This window comes from Chiloscyllium plagiosum, chromosome 41 (assembly GCF_004010195.1).
Source record: "Chiloscyllium plagiosum isolate BGI_BamShark_2017 chromosome 41, ASM401019v2, whole genome shotgun sequence".
Classification (NCBI taxonomy): domain Eukaryota; kingdom Metazoa; phylum Chordata; class Chondrichthyes; order Orectolobiformes; family Hemiscylliidae; genus Chiloscyllium; species Chiloscyllium plagiosum.
The window spans coordinates 15,174,891-15,182,298 of record NC_057750.1 but is presented as its reverse complement, the minus strand read 5'-3'; positions in this window follow the sequence as shown (position 1 = coordinate 15,182,298).

The following is a 7,408-nucleotide window of genomic DNA, read 5'->3' as shown; positions in this document are numbered from 1 at the left end:
CACTCTCACACATTCAGACACGACACCCCCACACACATCCAAACACACACCCACAAACACAGCCATACACTCACACATTCACACACCCAAACACATCCATCCCCCCGCGCCCCCCTCCCCACAGACACAAACACACACTCTGTAACTAGCCTCGTACGACCTCAGGACCCTCAACACGTCAGGTGTATTGAGAGATCTCCAGGAGGGCTGGCGGATGCCAAGGGAATGGGCACTCGCCTCCAGGAGGGGGGGGAAGCACAGTGATCTCTGCATTGTGATAGCGCCCTTTCAGTGCCACATGTTCACGGCCCAGGGGAAGCCAGCTACGTTCTCAAACCTTCCCCACCTGGGATCGAACTGACCCAGTTTTCCCAGGGGGCACTTCCTGATGGGCGCCCGGACTGAGAGATCCCACACAGATCACCCGGTGTCACCCAGTTGGGAGCCAGTCCCAGGGCTAATCACCTAGACAACCACCAGGCCTCAGGCCTCAGGCTCCATTCCCTCACAGTGTCCTGGGATCCTGCTTTGACTCTGCCTCTGTAAACCCATTCTGTCCAGGCCCCAGTCAGGTTCCACAGCATTGTTCTGGATCTGACTCCAGTGCAGGAAGCAGTCCCGTGACTCACCACGTAAAGTACAGTTGTTCCTTTACCCACATCTAGTAGCTATTCCTGTCAAATTTACAATGACAGTCTCTCAGAATTTGTTGCGTCAGGGATTGATTAGAGCCGAGGATTAACTGTAAAAACGTAACAAGATATGAAACAGGCAACTGATTATTTGTGTGCACAGCTTGAACATGCATATTTGGCCAGAGTCACACTATTGTATGCCTACATTAGTCCTGCAAGGTGAACTCTCTTAAAGGCAGAGTACAAATGCAATGGATAGCCCCTTACATTTCATTCTCATCATTCTGATTCACTCCCTGTCTTCACCATTCCCCTTACCCCCTCTTTTTCCCATCTACCTCTCCCACACTTCCCAGTCCCTTCTCCCAATTCTCAATAGCCTTCCTGCGCGTCACAGAGATGGCTCGATGGAACTCAGGAAAGACCCACTCGGCATTCCAACATACCTTCCAATTCTCATCAATAAACTCCCACACCTATCACAGGTAGGCCATTCAGCCTTTTCCATTGTCTTCCAATCATGACCTTAGCTTCACTCTCCCTGCCTCCACAAGAGACCAGTCTGTGGAAGAGAATTCCAATCCCTAAGCACCCTCAGAGATCCTCACCTTCATCTTAATTGGGAGACCCTGTATTTTGAGACTACATCTCTGCGCCCACCAATCCCCCCCTCAAAAATAACTCTAGATTCCCCACCTGAGGAGACTTCTGTCCTTTTCTGAACCAAAACCTCACCTGATCCAGCACATCTTGCACCTGCTCATGTGTAAGCTTCACAAGAGTGTATCTCCTGCTGGGTCATGTGCTGGGGTAGTTGGTACTGGTCACCGAAGGAATGGCATCCAGGGAATATTCCATTTCATGTTGTCCTCACCAATCCACCAGTCCTAGATGCATCTGTCCATGGCAGTAATGATAAGAGTGACCACTGTATGGACTTTGTGGAGTCAAAGCCCTGCCTTCACATTGAGTATACTCTCCACTGTGGGGTACTGCCACTGCGTTAAATGGAAAACAAATCTGGCAAACTCAAACCTGACATCCATTTGAGTCAGTTATTCAACCCCAGTCCTGCAACCTCATGACCTGGCATATCCTCAATACTCTGTCCAACCTTTTCCTGTTGAACTCTGATTCAAGGTCTCCCTCGTTTTCCCTCTCCCCATATTGCTGAGTTTTCCCTGTGGATCAGGGAGCACAGTCCCTGACTCAAAATGCCAGGGAGTCTTTCCCCAAACCACCTCTCTCTCTCTCTCTCTCTCCCTCTGTCTTTCTCTGTGTCTCAGTTTACCAGGGGCCCCATCCTCTCCTCCCTCAGGCCACCATTCCTGCTCCATCGTTTCCACTCCCACTCACTCTTTCAATGTCTCAGGAATAACTGTGCCTCCCAATTCTGTAACTGACCCAAAACTGATCCATGCGACGGAGGGCCGGTGGGGGGGGGGGGGGGGGGGGGGGGCGCTGCTGGTGTATAATTGCATGACCAAATAATACAGGGATTGATTTAAAGCTAAAAATCAAAATTTCAAAATAAAAACATAGATATGAACCACAAACAAGAGTCAGCCACACAGTCCTGCAAAATTAATCTGCTATTCAATAAGATCATGGCTAATTTGATTGTAACTGATTTGGAGACGGCGGTGTTGGACTGGGGTGGACAAAGTTAAAAATCACACAACACCAGGTTACAGTCCAACAGGTTTATTTGGAAGCACTAGCTTTCGGAGCGCTGCTCCTTCATCAAGTGGTTGTGGATTAGCGCTACGAAAGCTAGTGCTTCCAATTAAACCTGTTGGACTATAACCTGGTGTTGCCTGATTTTTAACTCTGTTTGCAACTCAACTCTATATCTCAGCAGCTCCCCTTCACCCCCCTTTGACAGTTAAAGATCCTGACCTTAAAAACGTTTTAAGATATTTTGCCACCACTGCCTTTTGAGGAAGAGAATTCTGAAGACTCATTCCTCTCAGAGAGAATTTCTTTCAAAAATTATTTTCGTCTTGTAAAGGTAAGGCGAGGGTTTGAGAAATTTACACAACCCAGGACTTCAGTGCTTTGGAAGATCTGCCTGTCTGGGAGCTGGTGTGAGGAGAGAGGTTCATCTGAGGTAGTGTTAGTTTACAGATCAGGGAAAGTTTTGTGACCTGACCAAACAGCCCACTGTAAATCTCAGACAAGTCAAAAAAGGAACTGCGCCTTCAGACAGAAATAGTACAGCTTCTGTGCGGAGAGACTTCCTCATGTAACTGCTCACATCCCCTTTTCTGCTGCCCCGTTTCACCACATCTGCACCCTCAGTTCTCCAAGGCTGTTAAAAACAAGCGCAGGGTTGAGACAACAACCCTTACCCCAGTGAATAAACAATGATTCTCTACAGATATATCAGCTCAACCATTGACCTTCCCTCCGTCATAAGGTCAGACGTGGGGATGTTCGCTGGCGATGGCACAATGCTCAGCATCATTCGCGACTCCTCAGATACTGAAGCAGCCCGTGTCCAAATGCAACAAGCACTACACCGTGGTTTGAGCATGAATGTATGCCGCACATTCGCCAACAAGAGTCTAACCATCCCCCAATGACACCACCATCGCTGAATTCCCCCACTACCAACGTCCTAGGGGCTACCATTGACCAGAAAAATCAGCTGGGACCTTTGATATAAATACTGTGGCTACATGTACAAGTCAGAAGGTTGGAATTCTGTGTCAGATGACTTGTCTCATAGAGGTCGGGGATATTTGTGAAGCCTCCTCATCCACTGAGTTGTTTAATCATCCACCACCATTCACGACTAGATGTGGGAGGACTGCGGAGCTTGGATCTGATCCGTTGTGGGATATTTTGTATTTCAAAAATATACCTTATGCATAAAAATATCTTTATATACATACATAGTCACTAACGCAGTTTGGTTCTGTACAGTAACATGTGAAGAAACAAACAAATATTTGTTTGAGAGAGTCTGACTCTATCCAACAAGCAAACCAATGGCATCTCTTACTGGTACAAGATTATCTTCACCTGCAACGAGGGTCCAACAACTGAAGAGACCCCGTGTTATTTTGGCATAAAGACAATGGTCTTTCCCCAACTGCGTCTTGGCAGCAGCTGCCCCAGGCTTTAGTCCAACACGTAGTCCTGGACCTTGGAATCTGTGACACTCCCAGGTTAACCCCTCACTTAGGAAGACCGATAAGTTTCAGGCAGACCAGACAGCGTCTTTCACCAAGTTGGTGGTCCTCTAGGCACAGTCAATGTTTGTCTCGGTGTGCATCCTGGGGAACACACCATGGAGCACAGAGTCCCGTGTCACGGAGCTGCTTGGGATGATCCTCACCACAAACTACTGCATCTCTCTCCAGACGCCCATTGCAAAGACCCATTCCAACAGGAGCTGTGTGACAGTCTCTACTGTCCCCCACAGCCACTTCGGTGGCACAGAGAGTCTGGGTGTACATGAAGGACCTCGCAGGTAGTGCCCTTCTCACCACCAGCCTTGGTGCATGTTGGGAAGTTGTGTGGGATCACTTAGCTCTGCCTGACACACAAGTATCCTGTTTGGTAGCTTCACCAGGTTGCCACCTCATCTCTAGGTGTACCTGGTGCTATTCCTGACCTGCCCTCCTGCCCTCTCCACTGATCCCCTCACTTGATGGCAATGACTGAGTGGGGGAATATGCTCAGGCCATGAGGTTATAGATTGTGCTGGCATACAATTCTGCTGCTGATGGCCCACAGCGCCCCATGGACCCTCATATTTGAGTTGATAGTTCTATTCAGAAACCATGCCATTTCGAGTGGTAATAGTCCCACACAACACAATGGAGACCACCCTCTATGTACCTCCACGAGGTCAGTCCCACCGAAACTGTCAAGGACAGATGCATCTGCGATGGGCGGGTGAGTGAGGATGAGGTCAAGTATGTTTTTCCCTCTAATAGAAATTGCTGGAGAAACTCAGCAGGTCTGGCAGCATCCATGGAGGGAGAGAGAGAGAGAAAGAAAGAGAGAGAAATAAGAGTTAGCATGTTGAGTCGGGTATGAATGTTTGCCAGAACAGAGTCTAGCAACAATGTTGTTTCACTGGGCTGGCAAGCTGCCCCGGACAATGGAGACCGAATGTCATAATCTCTCCCTTATGCCTAATTAATACGAGCTGTTCCAGTCTAGCTTTGATTGAATACAAAACTGGAATTAGCTAATTAAAGGGTGTGTTGATTGTAGGAAGGAATATTACTCAGCGAAAATGCCCCTTCATACAGAAACAGAACCGACAGGTTCAAGACAATCTGTGATTGTTGTAAAACTCGGGAAACAGGTTTCAGTTGCCTGAGCAATTCCAGAAATTCATTTACCTTAACCAAACACAGAGAAACATAGAAAGTAGAAGTCAGAGTAGGCCATTCAGCCCTTGGAGGCTCCCTGCTATTCAATATGACCATGACCAATTATCCATTACAGGACTCTGTTGTTCACACCCTGTCTCTCCCCATGCCCTTTGACCCCTTTAACCCTAAGAACTATATCTACTTCCTTCCTGAAAACATTCAATGTTCTGGCCTCAACCGCTTTCTGTGCCAGAGAATTCCACTCTCTGGGTGAAGACACTTCTCCTCATCTCAGTCCTAAACGTATCCTTGTGACTCCCTAGTACTTGTCTCCCTGGTCATTGGGAGCATCTTTCCTGAGTTTACCCTGACCTAGTCGGGTTAGAGTTTTATAGGTTTCTATGAGATCCCCTCACCACCCCTCCCCTCACCCCCCCCCCACCCCACCTTCATGCTTCTAAACTGTGGAGAATAGAATCCAAACTGACCGAGTAGCTCCTCACACGTCAGTCCTGCTATCTCATGGTCACTCTAGTAAACCTTTGTTACACTCCATCGTCAGAACATCCTTCCTCAGATAAGGAGAGCAAAACGGGCACATAGTATTCCAGGAGAGGTCTCCCTGCACCTTTACTTGAATGCTCTCGTTATGAAGGTCAACATGAAACTACGCCGAAGACCTTAAGTGTCAAAGCATTCTCACTTTCTCTTAAGTGATAGCATGTTGGTTTGTGTAAATCAAAGTGTTGGCACCATCTATTTTACAGGGGGCACACATGGGTGAAGCGTGGTACCCCTTGGCAGTCAGTGCCCCCTTCTCTGCCCCCGCCACACACTCAATGCAAGTATCCAACAGTCCCCTTCCTGAGGGATTTTGTTTTACAGACCGGGTGGGGGTTCCCTGGACTGTCACAGTCCACTCGTCCTGCTTTCTAAATCACAGAACTGTTACAGAGCACGGTGGCTAAGTGGTTAGCACTGCTGCCTCACTGCGCCAGGGACCCAGGTTCGATTCCAGCCTTGGGTGACTGTCTGTGTGGAGTTTGCACATTCTCCCCGTGTCTGCGTGGGTTTGCTCCAGTTTCCTCCTGCAATCCAAAGATGGGCAGTTTAGGTGAACTGTTCGTGCTAAATTGCCCCATAGTGTTCAGGGATGAGTAGGTTCGGTGTATCAGTCAGGGGTAAATATAAGATAAGGGAATGGGTCTGGCTGGGTAACTCTTCGGAGGGTCGGTGTGGACTTGTTGGGTTGAAGGACCTGTTTCCATGCTGTAAGGATTCTATTCTATGACTTGGAGGCAGCTTCCTGACTCTCCCCCAAAAACCCACACCCACAACACTGTTTCCATTTGTAAGTGACCACCCAATGCCAACCCCTCCCTCTGGAATGCCAAGCCCTTGGGCATTGTCCCCAACTCGTGCCCGCTCTCACCATCTCCCACCCCTTCCATGTTGCGAGTCCCTGAATCCGTCTCCTGATCCCGGTCAGTCTTCCTAGGGAATCTCTCCCGGCAGCAGAAAGGGGCTGGTGCCAGTACGTGTGAGGCTGAGGGACCCTTGATCCAAGGGTACCACCTGGAATCTGAGGGTGCCAAGCTCACCCACCAGGATAGACAGCCACCCCACCCCCATCATTACCCTCCACCACCAGCAGGAACCAGTTTGAACCTGCTTCTTGGGGAAGCCTTTCCAAAGTAACTCCATCGAAAAGTCAGCTTTCTTAATCCCTGACGAAACAGAGTGACACTCACAAGGTCCTGATCACCACCTCCTGCTGCTGTTGCTGTTGGGTTTTTTTGCCACATCACTGAGTTCCTGATTTGAGAAACCAGAAGTGATCCAGGGAGAAACGTTCACCATCACTGAGTGCAGACTGAGATGGCGTCTGGAATGTTTGGTTTGATGGTAACAACGGTGCCGTGGGTTCCCCGAAGCCCATTCCCATCGAAAGAGCTGGCACAGACGCGAATAGTCTCTTTCCGAGATCGACTGACCTTTGGGTGATAGCTTCCCATTGGGAACAGTCCCAACACCCCACCCCAAATCTCCCAGTCCCAGCGCTGGCCCATACCATAGATTGGGGCTCAGCCCCCCCTCCCCCCCCCACTGTGTTGCTCAGCTCTGAGCAAAGGTCTCACTCTTTTGGGTCTGGTCTGTGTGAACTAACTAGGCTCCAGACCAGAACTTAGGAATTGGCCTGAGTGCGTCATGTATGATGGCGTGATTGTGTGCGTGTGTGTGTATGTGTGTGTGTGTCTGTGCGTGTGTGTGAGAGAAAGTGTATGTCAGTGTGTGTGTATGTCAAAGAATGAGTGTGTGCATGTGTGAGAGAAGGTGTATGTCAGTGTGTGTGTGTGTGTGTGTGTATATATGCCAGTGTGTGTGTCAGTGTGAGTGTGCATTTCTGTGTGTGTGTATGTCATAGTGTGTGTATGTGTG